Source organism: Leuciscus leuciscus, assembly GCF_965113295.1.
Source record: "Leuciscus leuciscus genome assembly, chromosome: 13".
In the NCBI taxonomy this organism is placed as follows: Eukaryota; Metazoa; Chordata; class Actinopteri; order Cypriniformes; family Leuciscidae; genus Leuciscus; species Leuciscus leuciscus.
Genome location: NC_138737.1, coordinates 19,052,541 through 19,070,699, shown reverse-complemented (window position 1 = coordinate 19,070,699; position 18,159 = coordinate 19,052,541). Strand labels below are relative to the sequence as shown.

At 35.6% G+C, this 18,159-nt stretch overlaps 1 protein-coding gene across 1 annotated transcript in view; it reads left to right on the top strand.

Moving 5' to 3' along the window:
- Positions 1-18,159, top strand: part of ralgps1 (Ral GEF with PH domain and SH3 binding motif 1) — a 108,492-nt gene that overhangs the window by 62,464 nt on the left and 27,869 nt on the right. The gene's annotated exons all lie outside the window — the stretch shown is intronic.

Below are 18,159 nucleotides of genomic sequence, written 5' to 3'. Positions count from 1 at the left end.
GTTCAGTGATGTCATATTGATCAGGTCCTAATTGGGCATGGGTATATCTAGGTTATGATCTAGGCTAGAATGATGGGTAGCAAAATCAAAATGATAGGAGACTTTTAAATGAGATTATGGACTTCTTTCTTGGTTTTACGTTGGAGTTGGTTTATAAAAAGTAATAATAACAGTGATTGACCTGTGTATCTCTTAGTTTAGTGATGCAGTGATTCATACTGACAGCGTCTTATTTCCTTTATTTCCGTCTTGTTTATTAAAGCCTTAAAAATTAAAGAATTAAGAAAATTAAAAATTAAGAAATGTGTGTGTACTGTATATATTTATAAGTATTTCTCAACACTTTATATGGACTATAATGAAACCTCTTGCATACTGTGGTGGTCCTGTTAAAATTCTTAATTTCCCCAAACAGGAAGTCAGTTTGGGGGTATTTACAAGCTGCCTGATGTGGGATGTTTCTCTATGGAACGTTCACACTCCATAAGACTCACAAGGTGTTCTCTGAGCAGATGTTGAACAGAGACTGTGCTTCATGTTAGGTCAAAGCTCACCTGGTTTTTACTTCATCAGTAGGAACAGCTGAGACCTTTGAGGAGTTGTAAGACACATTGGCTGTTTCTCAATTCCAAGAACGCAAAGAACAGACTTGCGTTCTCTTTGAGACTGGTCTTGCCAGGCGACCTTGAAAGAACGAACTCGGAAGGACGCGAGAACACAGAACGCATCTTTATGAGAATTGAGATGTGCTGCGATATTGCTGCTTAACTGACCATCTCGGCAAATACAGCACAACATCACAAACATATGTCACAACCTTTTAAACATTTCTTTCATATTATTATAGACATATTTTTCATAGTTTATATCTTTTTTATTTTACCATGTGTATTTATGAGTAGCCTATGTTACCTATGTTTTGTCAATGTAAAGATTCTTTTTAATATGCCAATAAAAATACTGCCGCTTTCTTAAGGTCTTTATCATTTTATTAAAATGAAGCAAAAGAGACCGCCAAATGTAAACTTTCACGAGCTGTCACGTATGTCGAGCTTGCAGCAGGAATCTCTTAAGTGAGAACGAGAAGTTTAAAGCTTACAGCCTTCCGTACGTCGACTGACCGCAACGTCTTCTGGGATTTTTAGCGGTTCGATTCTCTCAAGTCTGCATTTGATGCATCCTCGATATCAAGGACACATCCGGGCACTTCATGCGTCCTCTGTACTTGTGTTCTTGAGTATTGGAATTGAACTTCGACGGTTGATGATGACGTAGTATGAGAACACAAGGACACAAGATCACTGAAGAACGCATATTGAGAAACAGCCATTGACTAACTGCGTGTCCCATTTTCTTCTGTCTCTGATCAATCAAGATCCATAAACTTTAGACTGTGAACAGACTTTTCTGCTCTTATCTGTAAGGGTAGTAATGAAACTTGAGAAAGATCTTTGAATTCTGAACCAACAGAGAAATGTTCTAAAACAATCCACATATTACTTCATTAAATTATTTTTAGAATTATTTAAGCAAGTACTGAAAGCATAGTTCAGTTGCTAAACTGCTTTTTTAACCCGTTTTAATACTTCATTTTAACCATATATTAAAGAAAAGAAAATGCAGACAAAAGGGTAAAGTCATCCATAAATTATTCCTTGTATTTTATATATGTACGCTCTAAAACCATTTTGTTGTTGCTAGGTACAGGGTCATGCTTCACTTGGCAGGAATCTTCCTCTGGACCAAAGTTGAGAGTATTAAATGTAATAACTGATATCCCAAATGTCTTGGAAATAAACTCCTACTTTTTCCTGATGTGATTTGCCATGAAGAAGCGGTAAAGATTCTGCACATTTCAGTTGTTGGGGAAATTCAGGGTTGTACATTTCAGAATGAGGTAATGAGAACAGTTACTATGGCAACATTTATTTATGTCAGAGACACATGTAGTGGTGTCAGACCAAAAGACTTTATAAGGTAACCTCTTGAAAGTGATCTTTGATCAGAAGTGTTATTAGATGTGGACATCAGTTTTCCACATGTTAGCGGTGGGAAAAACTGCATCCATGTGTTGATGATTTTGGGTACGTTTTGTCTCATTCACAATGTGAGGCAGCGCTGTGGTTTGTACATAGAGCTCTCTAATCTATCATAGACTCACATTCTTTGAAAAGGACTATGTGCTTGGATTTCATTCAAAACCAGTGTGTAACTGTGGACTGCTTCTCTTTCCAATGCTAATCAAAAACAGGTGCATCAATTTTAGCAAAAGTTGTTTTCTATATGACATGCTTCTCAATAAAAAAATTTGGCCGTGAGAGTCCAATCAAGGGAAGATTATCACTAGATAAATATCCCATAACAATCTCTGCTGAACTTGTTAGCGAAAACACAGGTTGTTAGCGATTTCCCATCAGGTGAGGAAAGGAAAATACAAAGTGATCTCAAATGAATAGTTCCCAGACTGTGTCTCTCACTTCATAAAGAAAACATCAGATTAGCATCTGTTGCCGAACAGTGGTTCCAATGGAGAAATAATTATGTGACAGACACAGGTGAAAGCTATAAATGGGGTTGTAATCAGTCTCTAAATCAAATCCACCCACTGCGAATAATCCCATTATATACATGGTATCATTTCCCTTCCAGATGTGTTTAATTCATGTTGTTAGATTTTATCTTTGTGAACATTAGCTCATAGCTTTCCACGTTAACTAATTAATTGTTCTTTACACTCAGAGGAAATGTTTATTGCACAGAGTTTGTTCTTTCTTAACTTAAGCTGCAACTGTTTTATTAAGTATCAGTTTTATAATTTGGTCTGATAATCTGATCTTGATAAGAAATGTCTGAGTTTGAGACATTGTTACTTATTTTCTAGATGAGACCCCTATGAGACTACTTGTCTTTTTTTTTTTCTGTGAAGCAGAAGACTTAGGTCTTCAGTTTATTTTAGTTAGTTTCCAAGGCAACATTACTCATTTTCATTTAGTTTAACTTGATGTTCTAAAATAACTCTAACTCTAGTCTGAATAAAAGCTCTTTCTTGGGACCGGGGGCCTCTTCAAATTTAGTTTCATTGGGCCTCATTTAGAAACGAGCACAGATCCGAGCGCAGAAATCAACTTAGGACAGTGTTCACGTGTGATTCATGAAATATTCGTATGCTGACATTCTAATATGAAATCGACTGAGCTTCAGTTGTCGGTTAGGAAAATAGTCTAACAAAATCCTCTCATTACAGTTAGATTACAGTTAAAAACTTGCGTACACAAGCTGAGACATGACGTGAGATTTGATCGTAGCTCAGGTCTATATTGAGAAATGCCAAGTTTTGCGTGGAAACGGCCGTACGCCCAGTTTTCTGTCATACGTTCATTTCATAAATGAGGCCCATTGTGTTTTTCATCCTTTTGACTAATCAAAATAATTACAGTACATAAACATAACTTTCAAATGAAAAGAAAATCTCTTTGAGATATTGTTTACAAGAAGCACTGCAGGATATAACTGAATTAAAAACATGCTTGTTGCTTGTTAGGAAATCTTAGGTTGATTCCTTGCAAACTTAGGTGTAATTAAAAACGATAATTAATGCATAAAGTAAAATGTTCATGACTTGTATATTAAAATAGTTTGGGTTGCTAGATATGTTCACATATTTTTACACCACTGAAGTGGATGAGGTGCTCTAACTGCAAATCAGAACAAAGTGGAAAGCTCCAAACTAATTCCCGAGAAAAGCGAGAGACAAACCAAAATCGCTCAGTGCTGAAGTCATCAATTTAGAGAGGACCATGACCGTCACTATAAATCAGAAATGTGCAACATGAAAGATCTTGCTCTTCTTGCAAGCATAAACATTTCATAAATGCAAATAAACATGGGTTGCAAGCTGTCTGGCAAGTGGCAACATTAATTTGCAACTACATGTCAAATATAGTAACTGTCATTTGAGGATTAGCAGACTGTTAGGGTTTGTAGAATAAGTTGACATGTACTTGCAAAGTTATTATATTCAGTATAATGTCTGTTGGGGACCATCAAAGTAAAGTGTTCATCAGTAGACAACGGTCTACTGTTATAGTCTATACTTTAATGACTGGTAGTTGACATGCAGGTGCAAAGTTACTTATAGTAGAATGTCTAAAGTGGACTCGAAATAAAGTGTTACCTTTGTTCTTTCTTCTTAAATGTATTTGGTAACAAGGCGCTGCTGGCCTTTGAGCCACTTAATCACACAAAGAGAACAGTTAGGGATATCTGTCTTTCTGTTGTGACTTGAGAGCACAGAGAGTGTTAACTTCAGATAATCAGAGGGTTGAAAAGCAGTTTCAAAGGAAACAGGAATGATAATAGTTTATCTTGAGGATTGCAGCCTCCAATCTGTTATACCTAATGCAACGTACCCTGTTCAGCGTGAACAAACAAAAGCAGCCTGATGTCATCCATCTCGTAATGCCAGGTTTTGTATTTCTTCAGCAGTCAAAAGCCTGTGTGAGATGATCTGTGTTATCCAGCATGATATGAATGTTCCAAAGAGCATCTTTTGCTCACATGGTCACTGATTTGCTTATGCTTGGTTAGAGACCTAAAAAGTTCAGAATTTCTTTTTTTCTTTTTTCTTTTGCAACAATTAAAAAAAAAATTTTTTTTTTAATAATAATAGTAATACATTTATCAAAAGCCTAAACCTTTTATTTAAAAAAAATCCCCTGATTTGGACATATAATGTCTTAAAGGCACTTTTATTTTATTGTTAGTATTCAATTCTAGCTTATTTTAAATCATGTGTTTTATATAGTATATATATAGAGAGAGAGAGATCAAATTACAAAATTCTGATAGATTACATAAATATACTGCTCAAAGGTTTGGGATATATCGTAGTATTAAATAATTTATATATATATATATATATATATATATATATATATATATATATATATATATATATATATATATATATATATATATATATATATAAATTTTGAAAGAAATTATAATTTTATTCAACAAGAATGAATTAAATTGCTCAAAAGTGACAGTAAAGACTTTTTATAATGTTACAAAATATTTATATTTCAAATAAATGCTGTTCTTTTGAACTTTATAGGTATCAAAGAATCTTTGTATCACAGTTTCCAAAAAAGCCGCACAACTATTTTAATGCATCTTTTCCATCACAGGAAGAAATTACTTTTTAAAATATACGTTCTTTTAAATTGTAATACTATTTCCGAATATTTTGATCAAATAAATGCAGCCTCGATGATCATAAGAGACGTAAAAAAAAAAATTACTAACCCCAAACTTTTGAATGGTATATATTCATATGTGCAGAATGTGTTCAGTTATTATATGTAAACTTTAGACATAGCCTATTATCCGTAAAAGGTTGTAAGAGTTCAAAAGTTTATGGAAAAACAAGTGAGATGTGAAATGTACAACAACATTTCGATCCTGAATTGACCTCAGATTAAAGACGGATCTTTGATCTGCTGTGATCATGCATGAATGCCCATTCGCTCAAGTTTTCCAGGCATGGAAAAAGTGAGGATCTGAGGTCATGGACAGTTCCTCAGAGCAACAGTTCCTGCTGTTATTGTTCAAGAAATATTGAGTTTTTTTGGGGGGGTGGATGCAAATGATTGTCAGGCAGTGATAATTAATTCACTGTTTTTATGGCACAGATCTTTTCATGGATTGTGCGTGTCTGTGAAGATAGAAAGGGCTTGCAGAGTGAAAGTCTAATTATAGCGGAGGTGGACCGGACCAGGAAAATGATCTGTGACATCATCCCAGCTGCAAGAATCAAGAATCATGGGGGATGTGTTTGTAGGCGTAACTTTCATGTATTTAGGCTGTAAGAAGTGCATTCATTCCATTGAAGTCTTGTTAAGTGGATGTTGACAAGAACTGTGTGCATTGTTCAAGGGGAACTTTTTCCATGAAATCACTGACTTTTAATTTGCGCCATTCTGCACACATTATAGGAATGAAAGAGGTGAGGAACATGCAAAACCAGGTCAGCCTCTTAAGCAGGGCCACCGCACAGATTCTGCTGGGTAAACATTAGTCAGAACAAGGCTGAAGTGTTCTCCTGTCTCCATTGATGATGGATGTGCCTGCGTTGACCTCAGATGACCTCTTCACCCCAAGGCCTCAGATTACTCATCCTTTCCACTCTGAAATAACTGACATTGCCACCATGAAAAGAGGTTTGTTGTCAGCAACAGCAAGAAATTGACCATGAAATTTACTTTAACTTGTGGAAAAGATGATTATATTGGTTCTTAATGTTGATTAGCACAACACAGAGACATTCTATAACCAATAAACAATATCAATATATATTTTTTTATTATATCATCATAATATATGCGCAGTTGGGCTGTCAAAGTTAATGTTTAAAATTATTTTAAATTTTTTTTAAACTCATTTATTCAATTTGACATTTACATTAATTTTAAAATGTCATTACTACAAAGTCAGAGCTTCAGCATGACATTGTGTCATGTACTCAAAAACACTCTGTACAGGTTATTAATTTATAAATTAATCCCTAACAATTATTTTATTTAATCAAAATAAAGTAATTTACTTTTCTTTTTTTTATTATGAAATTTGATTATTGAATCTCAACCAATTAAATAATAATAATTGTATATAAAAAAATATTATATTAATACAATTTTATTTTATTCAATGTTTTGTTTTATTTAGCTTTTTGCAGTATTGGAAATCTTAATCTGTTTAATTTTTTATGAGACGAGTAAACCGAGCTGTTGCATAATTTTGTAAAATTGCTGAATAATTACACAAAGGGCTATTATTTCGTTTTCTTTTCTTAAAACAAATACATTAATGAAAAATAAATTAGATTAATCGCAGTTAAATATTGATTGATGTGATTGAAAGCCCTAATTATAATAGCAGGGGAATAGCAGAAATTTGCCAGTCAGGACATACTTCGTTTTCTCATCCGCCATAAGCTTCCAATTAAATGCAACCGACCGTGCAGCTGAAAATTTGATTTTAAACTGTTTATTTTGGATGGAACTTTTGACTGGTATTTCTGTACATGCAGCTAAATGTCTCCATAGCTGCTTCTTTTATTAGTCCTGGCTTGATTCTGAGCTGACTCAGAGCTGTCTGCCTCACCTGCAAGTAATATTTGAACACGGACCCTCCTTGACACCAACACGTTCACGCTTGTAACAGTAGCCCTACCTCAAGTTATTTTCCATAGTCTCATAGGGGGCCGGAGCACATGTGCTTTGGTTGAAAAATGAGATCAGGCTATTGATTCCACACCTGGTCGTCTGACATTGAGTGTATAGAAAAGTGGGCTGGTTTTTGTGGGTGCTATAGTTTGCCATGATGATGTGTGTGTTTGTGTAGGAGAAACAGCTGCGGTCATTGAGAGACACTTTCATTTAGGGACTAGGATATTTTCCTGTTTTAGGTTTTCTAAGGAATTCCTAAAGATTTTGTGTTGATTCTTCATGTTAATTGGAGACAAATTGCTTATCTTAAATTCTTACCTCTTACAGAAGTGCGTAAAGTGTTGAACTTAAATGGTTTTGCATGTTCCAGTCCCCCCATACAATGCCTCTCTTTCACCATCATTAATTATTATGAATGCCAAAGTATGCTGGAGTTTTTCTTATTTCCTAAGTTTTATTTTCCTGCTGTGCCTAACATGTTTTTTTCCCCTCGAGCCACATGTGGCTGGTGCGATTTACAGTTATTTTAGCCGGCTACCCCACAGACTAAGCTCCACAAAAATTGCTCAGGCACTTGGTGATAAAAAAAATAAAAAAAATGAGTGATATGAATTTTAATCTATCTTACATCCACTTTCCACATTTTGATAGTCCTATACAGCCATAAAAATGTCTACCTCATAATGTCTTTGTGATTGCCTTGGGGAGTCAGAAAGTTGGCAGAGTGAATATTATTGTGAAATTGTCATCACGTCCTGCCCAGGCTTCTTTAAGTCTCATAAAATTTGCAATTGAGAGGAATACCAGACTCGCGATTTCATTCAGAACTCGAAGTCACTGAAGAAGATGAGAAGTTTCCACATTTCGAATCAGTCAGATACTTGACATCAGTTTAAGGGCTGTCAGATAGATTTACAATAGGAATCTGTTATTGTGCTGTAATTAATTGCATTACATGCTGATTATCTTAGTTTTTACTTGCAGTTTCTCAACGCTGATTTTGTAGGGATGCATCTTCATCTTTCAGCTGTCAATTTCATTCTAAAAATGTCACGCTTGGCACATCCGCCTTAAAACTTTAATGTTCATGTTTTTTTGTGTATACTTCATATAAAAATCATGACTTACAGCTTCCATATGGATTTTTTTTTTTTTTTACAAGATAGTCCTCTATACATCACAAGGAAGGAATCTATGGAGGAAGAGTATAGTGAAGCTTTTAACAGATGCCTTACATTAAGTCCCCAGTGGCATGCTGAGCTAAAATATAAGAGGGTAAAACCATTCCTGAGATAATGCAGGATAAACAGAGAGGGTTTCAAAGGCGAAGGTAAAATGTTTCCAGTAATTATCCGACTAAGGATAAGTCCTCAGGCATTCTCTCCAAGACATCATTTTACAGCAAACTAGCTGAATGTATGGAAATATTCCATCTGCTGTAGATTGTCACTCAATGCTGTCACTTTTGCTTGGGGTTAAAAACCATCTAGTTCAACTGTTGAGGGAGATCGAAGGTGCAAGATAAACCGTTTTCATTTCAGATTGTTATCTGGAAACACTGCCAAAGCACTTTAGATAGTTTCCTTTTCCTATAAAAATAACTTTCAACTGCCAATAACAACCAAATCAGATTTATTTCATGGGAGGAGTGGAAGCATCAACTATGAAAGAATAGCTGAAGATATTTTCCTTTTGACAATCAAATACTTTCCTTTTGACCTTTTGTGGAAAATTGTGAAATTGAAACCACACACTTTGAATGTGCTTGATCCATTAACAAAATTAGCTGAAAACCGGAGAATTGCCTGTTTAGGAGCACCTTTGATGTATGGTAATTTCTGATAATTATGTTTAATAATGAATTGCAAGTAGCTATAATTCACAAAAAAAAATTAAAATGTTGTCGTCATTTACTCGCGCTTATGTTATTCTAAAACTGTATGACTTTCTTTTTTCTGTGAAACACAAAATAAATAAAAATAAAAAGGTCCAAAATAGAGTAGTCAAAAAGTATCGACTTCGGTACCAAGTCGGTACTGACATTTTAAAATTGTGACGCTTTGAGCGCTGTTGAGTGGAATCGTAAACACATCTAATTGACCATTGTGTTCAATTAGAGGTACCGAAGTCTGCACTTTTTGACAACTCTAGTTTTAAACCCCATTGACATTCAATCTATGGACAAAAACATTCAAAGCAATTTCCTAAATATCTGTGAAGAAAATAAGTAATACAGGTTTGGAAAATATATTTATGCTGAATGGTCCTTAAATTTGAAGTGTCTATAAAAATTGTGAGTGACAATTTTGATGTCCGGAGTAAAGCATGACTTGCGTTGATGTCAAGCTGGTGGAGTGTTTTTCCTGAAGTCACAGCTGAGAACAAGGTGTGCTCTGTTAATGCCTGTTTGGGTTCAGGTCTGCTAGTTTTAATGCTCGTTGCTGCTGGGAACGGATCTGTAGTGATGTGGACAGCACTGCAGGCAACGTTATGCTTAACGTCATGCTTAACGTCATGCTTAAGATATTGCCTTGTTTGCTTGTGTTAAATGTGGTGGGAGTGGGGAGGTGATCCCTAGTCTGTGACCCTCTATAGGCTAGTGTGTGGACGTCAACTATCAGCACCTGCAGATATTTAGAAGAGTTGGGTTTTGTTTTATTCAACAGTGAAATGCTTTTGATATGTGCTGATTGTTTTAGACCTTGAATATTTAGGGAAAATTCTGTCAACAGTTACTCACCCTCATTTTGTATCACACCCATAAGACTTTCATTCATTTTCTAAACACAAATTAAGATATTTTTAATGAAATCTGAGATATTTCTGTCCCTCCTTTGAAAGTCTATTCATGGTTCAAAGCGTTCATAAAAGGATCGTAAAATAAATCCATATGAATCACGCAGTTTAATTAGGGCCATATGATTTCCGCGATGCGGGAAACGTGGACGGAATCCAATCATAAAAACGGAATTTACTGTATAACGCAGAATTTCACGGAATTTGTAACATTTTTGATGATTACATAAAAAGCAGGTCAGTACACTTAAATCAAATTGCGATATAGACTAGTGTCTGTGAATATTAAACTGCAAAAAAGACTATTTAAATATGAATCCTGCATGTTCTGAGTGCCTCTGTGTAAATGAATGGTTTAATTTCCCAAACACACACGCTGAAGCATGTGTGACGCTTGCGGTGTTTTCAGCCTCTGCCGCCTCACTGTATGAACTTCATCTCCTTAGCCACTCTGAGAGTCACTTCTTGAGCATTTTACCGTTTCATTTGAGAAAATCTATCTTCATATCATAAACACACAGAAACTCAAAGGTCTTTACGGCAACCCGTCAAAATAAAAGTAAGGTTCACTTGAAATTGTGACAGAAATATATTACTGTTGTTATTGTTTTTAAATATATGTTTTTTTTATATATATATGATCAAAAGATAAATTAATTTAATGTGTTATGCCTTTTAAAGTTAAAAAACTTTTCTTTGAAATTAAATTTTATTTTTAAATTAATAAATTGTTGTTTTATTCAATTAATTAGACATGCTTTTTGATTATTACAATTGTATTTAACCATAAAAATGGAGTCCAAAACAATGAACACGGAAATTAAAACGGAAAGAATTAATTTGGGAAAAATGTAAACAGATTTCATAGGGCCCTATTCAGTCCAAGTCTTCTGAATAGACATGATCGCTTTGGTTGAACTTGCTTGACGGGTGACAACAAACCTCATTGGCTCTTGTAGAAGCTCAAATTTGCTGGAATGACATGCGAGAAAGAACTTAATTGGTTCTTGTGCATCAAGAAAGCATGCTTGAGCTTCCATGACCAAATTTGAATACTATATGTATGTCCGCTGATCATTTTTTCAGATGAACTAAAGTCTTATGAATTTGGAACAACACGAGGATAAGTAAAAAAAAATCATTTCTGTGTGAACAATCCCTTTAAAATTAATGTCCTATTGAAATGGTAGCAAGTTTAGTCGGGACATTTTTGATTTAACGGGGTCTTTCAAAATCGAATTTTGTTCAAATTAGATTATCTAAAGATGAAATATTGCCCGTTGGGTACTTGCCAGTCATCAGCAAAGCACTTTGCTGTTAAACAGAGTTTCATCCCGTCATGCTAACTCTCAGATCCTGTGAAATGTGAGCAACATGTGCGTTGTGCGATGAGAAACAGCATTGTACATGTCATTCTACTGCTGAGTGGATGACTTATTTATTTCTGAGAATAGGAAAGCCTTTCTAGATGTGTTTTTTTTTTCTTCTTATATTTGAGCACAGCAAATCACTATCGCAATAGGGGGGCATGTGCCTTGTCCCAAAACAGACAGACCATACGTTTAACCACAATATGGGACCACATTTAGTCAATTACATCAATGCTTTTTATGGAATCATTTTTAATCAAAGAACCATTTAATAACATAAGTCTGGTGACCATACTAGATGGCATATGAGTAAGCGAGATGCAGTACAACATTTTCAATTTGTCCTCCCTTGTCCATTTTTTCTTCATTGATGCAGCTTGAATATGTCAGCCTAAGCTTTGCCTGTTGTTCTGATTTCAAGCCAGGCCAAAGATCAGTGTGAGATAATTTCCTGTCTGCAGGAGAAGTCCATGGGAAAGCGATAGAGAATTACAAACCTCTGGAACAAGCACAAATCCAGATTCGAAAAGCACGTCCCAAACAAAGCCACTAAAATGAATACAGTAATTAGAAATTGGGATTTTTCTTAGCTGTCATTTGAAATGGCATGAAGGTGAGTAGATGACTGGGTGAACTGTCCCTTTAATAAAAACAAATAGAAATAAAATTTTATTTTCTCTCTGCATCATATATTTTATATGACATATAAAAATGATTTTTTTTTGTTCTTTTTTTTTTTTATGTGAGGTTTGTATCAACCCAGCTATTAATGTTTTTCCTTTTGATGTAATGAACTTTGTGATAATGACGTCATCGTCCTTCATCATCAAGTCTCAACATGAAGAGTTCAGATGCAAAAGCCTCTAAGTGCCACCTGAAATTTTCTTCTAGAATGATAATTTTTATCAAGCTCATATATTTAAGTTCAGTAATTTCACTGTAGGTAATTTTCATTGGCATTTAAGTGAAATTACTGAACTTAAACATACGAGCTTGATAAAAATTATCATTCTAGAAGAAAATTTCAGATGGCACTTAGAGGCTTTTGCATTTGAACTCTTCACATGTTTTGTTATGTTTGTAGGGGACATGTTTAAAATCTAAATCATTACTATCTTTAAAGTCAACATGAAATGAAGATTCAACTGTTTCCTAACTTTAAGAAATAAGTTATTGTATGTAGTATAATAACTCTAATTTACTGACTTTTTCAGTAATCCATTTCACTCTGATGTGTCACAATACAGAAGATTTTTAGCTACTTCCGTTACTTCCACCTTTTAATGTTAAACTGTAAAACTATTACCTTTCTATAGGTTATTTCTCTAGATTATTAAAATCCTCTGTACAGATGAAAACATTATCAAAATGATTCCTGTTCACACACATCCATAATTGGCAATGTCCCTTTGCATAGAAACACTATGCGCCCGCACATAAACTACACATATAATACGCATGTGCATGCCGTTACCATTTTCACAGATTTACACGAAGATGATAACGGTATCGCTTTCAAAACTTGTTTTCAAAAACTTCAAAGTTTGCATTCTCAGGCCACCTGTTGTCATCGCTGTTGTCATGTAAATGAACGGCCAGAACGCTTTTTTTTTCTTTTTTTCTTTTCTTTTTCAGTTGAAAGTGATGTTGTGTAAGGTAATAACTAATCATTTTTACAACTGAAATGAATCTATTAAAATCATGCTTAAGCTAGACAATGACTTCCTTCTAGAGCTGATGTACAGCCAAAACAATCTGTGTTGCATTAATTTCCTATTATCACTGTAAAGCTGCTTTGAAAAAATGTGTAAAAAGCAATATATAAATGAAGGTGACTTGGCTTGACTTGGCTTGAATTAACTTGACTTAAGGCAAAATTATGCCCCCAAATATTTTCAAATAACAATAACAAATTGCTAACACTTAATCACATTGTTTATCTGATAGAATGTTTGAAATCACCTTTTTTTTTTCTTTTTTTTTACTGGAAAAAAGGCACCTGTTTCATAAAATGACCAACATTCAGACAACTTTCTGACTTACTTGAAAGTAGTTTATGAACTTTTCATCTTTGTTTTGACATGAAGACCTCTGCCTTTGGAGGTGTTAGGCCTCAAATGATTTGCTATTGAGTTGTAGCATGTGTTCAGATAATTATGCACCATTAACTCTTCTGTACTGATGTTTCGGTGACATTGCTCAAGACCTTTGTGTCAGTGAGAGCGGCAGGGGTGAGACCTCCTCTCTGAGGAGGAGTGGTGGGTGAGGTGATAGGAGCGAGATGCTCAGTATGTGATCACTACACTTGAAAGAGAGTCCTTGTTTGTGTTGGACCAGCGTAGCCCCACACACAGAAAGGGACTGTTCTCCATCTTCAGGGCTCTTGGCTGAAGACTCAGCCTTGGGGCAAGATACTCCATTCACCTTCTGTTCTCTCTCTGTTTTGATCAGCTCTTCTGTTTCTACACCCCCTTTTTAGATGATTCCCATCCTTATACAGAACTGGAAAATTGGGGCACTAATAGGTGGATGAGACGCTTTTGTTCAAGGTACTTCATTTTCAAGAGCAGCTTGAGTCTCCTGCTTTGAGTCTTTGTTTTCTTTGAATTAATTTGTTTGGCTTTTTATTTTTTATCCAAATGAGCTTAGAAGAAAATAAGCCCCCTGATCTGGCATTATAGAGGCACAAATAGCCAAAACACAGTCGCTTTCTGTGTTTCGATGCTGAGAGTAGATGTAAAAGAGGGCTAAAATATTTATGGATATTATTGAGACTTCGACTCAATTCAGAATTCCTCTCTGTAATTGTTTCATATAGCATATAAATCATTTTGAATACCCACTACAAAAACTGCACTTAAAATGACAAATGTGAAGGGCTCCTGTTTTTTAAATGAGAAAACCAGAGAGGTGTTTTCAACCATAGAGGCGGATGGAAAACGAAGCAATTCATGACCCTGTGACCTCTAACTCTTAATTTTATTTCCATGTTAAACTTTTTTATGCTTTTGGGTGGTTTTCCAAAAGTTCCTTATTTTTCTAAAAGTGTAGTCTCTAGGTGTAAACTGCTCCCTTTGTCACCAGCCTTGTACATTTTACGAGTGTAATGAATCAGTTCTTGTCATTAATTCTTCCATCGGGGGGAAAAAATGTGGAATTCTCTTACAGAAGAGAGAAAACCAGAGGTATTTCCACTAGGGCCTAAACAAATCAATCGGTTCAACGTTTCTGTTCTGCGTTCCTTCTGTAACATTATCTTTCCGAAAATGGTTTGATTAGAAAAAATACCGATTAATTGCATTATTTTTTCTTTCTTTCTTTCTTTAGTTTTGATTATTCTTTATACCAGAGCTTGAATTGAACTTTACTAAGAGCTTGTGACTAAACCTCGTAACTTCAGTGGATCCTCAAACTGTCGGCAAAACCTCATAAAGAAGCTCCACCCACCTCAATCGTGAATGAAGTCCTACACGCATTATGGAGACTGTCTCTGCTTATTTGCAGTGCAAGGTTAAATAAAAAAATGTGTTATTTAAAACCACAATACTAACTTTGACAACAAGGTGTTTTTGCTGAATAGTAATGGTTCTACACTAACCTGCAATTTTCACTGGTTTCAAAACACAGCTGGATATAACCTGTTATTGTAACTTATCCTCGCGTAAACTTCTGCGATCCAACAGCTAATGCCGGCACATTGCCTTGCGATTTACATACGATAACTTGACAACTGAGCGCGGACATTTCAAAATTAAAACTGATTAATGGTCATTTCAAATAAGCATTTCTGTTCAGAACATTTCAACTTGATTTTGTTTTCGTTTCTTGAACCGGTTCAGAGCCCTGATTTCCACTAACTTGCAGAATATGAGGTGTCACATTCACTCAGATTTCAGAAATACAGTTTTTAAATGAATAAACCCATCATGGTCTGTGTAATATCCAGATATTTGTTTGACATAAATGTAAAAATATAAAAACTCAATAGCTCAGAGTTATGACAGCTTCAACCGCCTCAAAGTGTAATTTTCATTGGAAAAACATTTTGAGTCACATTCTTGCAATGTATGATTTCATTCAGTAGTTCTTTTAGTTTAATGGCAATAGCATATTCCGAATATACCAAAATATGTTATCGTCATACATTTTTGTGTCCTCAGCAATAACTTTGAAGGATGAAAATGTAGGCCAGTAGCACTTTTAAATGTAAGACTGCTTTTGTCTGTCTGTATATTGATTTATGTTCACTTCTTTTAGGGTTGTAAATCATTCTTTCTCTTCCTTTGTCCAAAAATGTAAGCTTGACATTTTATAACTGCCTATAATCTTGCACTGTAGGCCTCAGAGTTACTTTCTTATGGACGATATATATACAGTACTGTGCAAAAGTCTTAGGCATGTTAATACGCAATATGTTAATATATGTTTTTTTAGGTGAGTTATTTATATCTTTTGCTGTAGTGTGTCAGTAGAAAATATTAGTTTACATTTCCAAACATTCTTTTTGCCATTAATTGTAATAATCCAGTGAGATTTGTGTATGCACAAGGAGTCTGACAACAGCCAGGATGATCTGATCTCACCATCATCGAGTCCGTCTGTGATTACATGAAGAAACAGAAAAAACTGAGACAGACTAAATCCAGAAGAACTGCGGGAACGTCTCCAAGATGCTTGAAGAAACCTTAACATGCCTAAGACTTTTGCACAGTACTTTTTTAAGAATATGTTTACATGGACAAAAACAGACTTGTTTATTAATTATTTTAGTTCTTATCCATTCAGTGCACACTTGTTTAGCATTTATGTTTGCTTTTCAGCGCATATATTTTCATGTGATTTTCTGCCTTTATGAAACCAGATTTCTCTCTTAGTTTTAACATAAGATTAGATTTATGACAATCCGATGCATTGTATAAATGAAAACCCTGGTTTTGTGATTTATTTTTAATTTTTTTGCATGCTGATTTTGGAAGCAAGGTAACTTCCACGTCCCTTAAGACAACTCTCCATTTTCTCTTTCCACCCCTTCCAACTATTGATACTAGATAAACAATAGCTCAGTATTACAACCCTGAGCACTACGGAAAAATCCAGGAGTTGGAAACCTCAGAGAGTCGGTGGTGTGGTGAGATGAGGCTCCAAGCAAAGCACATACTGTACCCAGTGTCTCAGTGTGAGGGACTCACCATTTGTTATTATTTCCCATGTTCAGCAAGTATGGTAATACCTTGCAGATTAAAAGAAGGGCCTCAATCAACCGCAGCTAGCTTTTGCTGCCAGTTTCGGGGGGTCACTAAATAATGGGGCTTTTCCATTTTCCACTGTACTTGATGTTTTTTAAATTACTTGATTTAAACACAATATGCTGTTGTCAAAGTGAGCAAACATTGTGACAATTTTGTGGGACTTGTTGAAAAAACTGTCTGGTCTGAACTAACTGTCTTAAAGGGATAGTTCACCTGAAAGTGGAAATTTCGTTATCGTTTACTCACCCTCATATGATTCCAAACCTGAATGACTCTCTTTTATTCTGTGTAACACAAAAGAAGACTAAAAGTCTAAAAAATGTTTCAAGTGGTTTTGTCCACACAAAAGTCAATGGGGTCCAAAAAATGGGGTCCTTCTAACATTATATATTTTATACTTAACTGCTGGGCCATAACCATAAGGTTACATTTGTCAACTGCCAATCTTGAACATTTGGCTACTTCATTGCTTAATTTAATATATTAATAGCATAATATTCATCAGAGAAGCTATACTCTTTATCAGGACATCTCATAGCTCAAAGGATCTCATTCATCTTTTCATGTTTGATATATATCAGACATGTTTTGTCTGGTGCATGAGAGCAAAAAAGCTCATTTAAAACAAAAGGATGAAAGTTGACCTCAGCCTTGTGATCCTGATTAGTACAGCAAAAGCTCTTGAAATTAATCAGAAAGGGGGTTGGAGGTTTTATCTTCAGCGGCTTTGACACTCACCGCTGCGCTACACTCGAGGTCTGTAATGAGCCACCTCAGAGACAAGGATCTGAGAGCGCCTGGAAGAGTGGAGGAATGGAAAGTACACCCCAGCCCTCCACTGTGGTCCCCGCAGAAACTCATGAGCTCATTGTTTGGCTAGACATCTGCATCTTCTTTGAACAGTAGCCTGACCACATCCTTAGGGCTCCACCGTTCCTTTGCTCCCTCTAGATCCGTGCTGCTATCACTTTACCTCACTTCTTTTATTGAGGGAATGAAGTATCACTGCCTTGACAGTAGTTGAGTAGTATTGCACAGTTATTGATTTTCTGATTGTTTACTAACAGGTTTGCTAACCACTCTGCCCACCATTGCCATTGGTCAGACTTACCGATGGCCACACCCCAAACTTGCATCATTGGTTGTGCCACTGTTGCTGTGTCAAGATGATTGGGATTCTTAAACAAACAGAGCAATGTTTAGTGTAGTAATGGACATAGACCATTAAGAGCTGTGTGTGTAAACCTCACTCCCCTGGCCTACAGAGGCACGCCAGCGACTGATGCTAACGGCTAACTCTCTTTAGCTTCCTTGTTAGCTTGTCTGCCTCCCTCACCGGAGACCCCGGTTTGAATCCCACATAGGCCTGGGAACATTTGTGTGCTGTTGACCCGGATGGGAGTGAAGTTTGGGAGGGTGAGTGTAATGGATGTAGGCCAGTAAGAGCTGTGCATGTAAACCTCATTCCCCTGGCCTCAAGAGGTACGCTAGTGACTGACGTTAACAGCTGCAGTC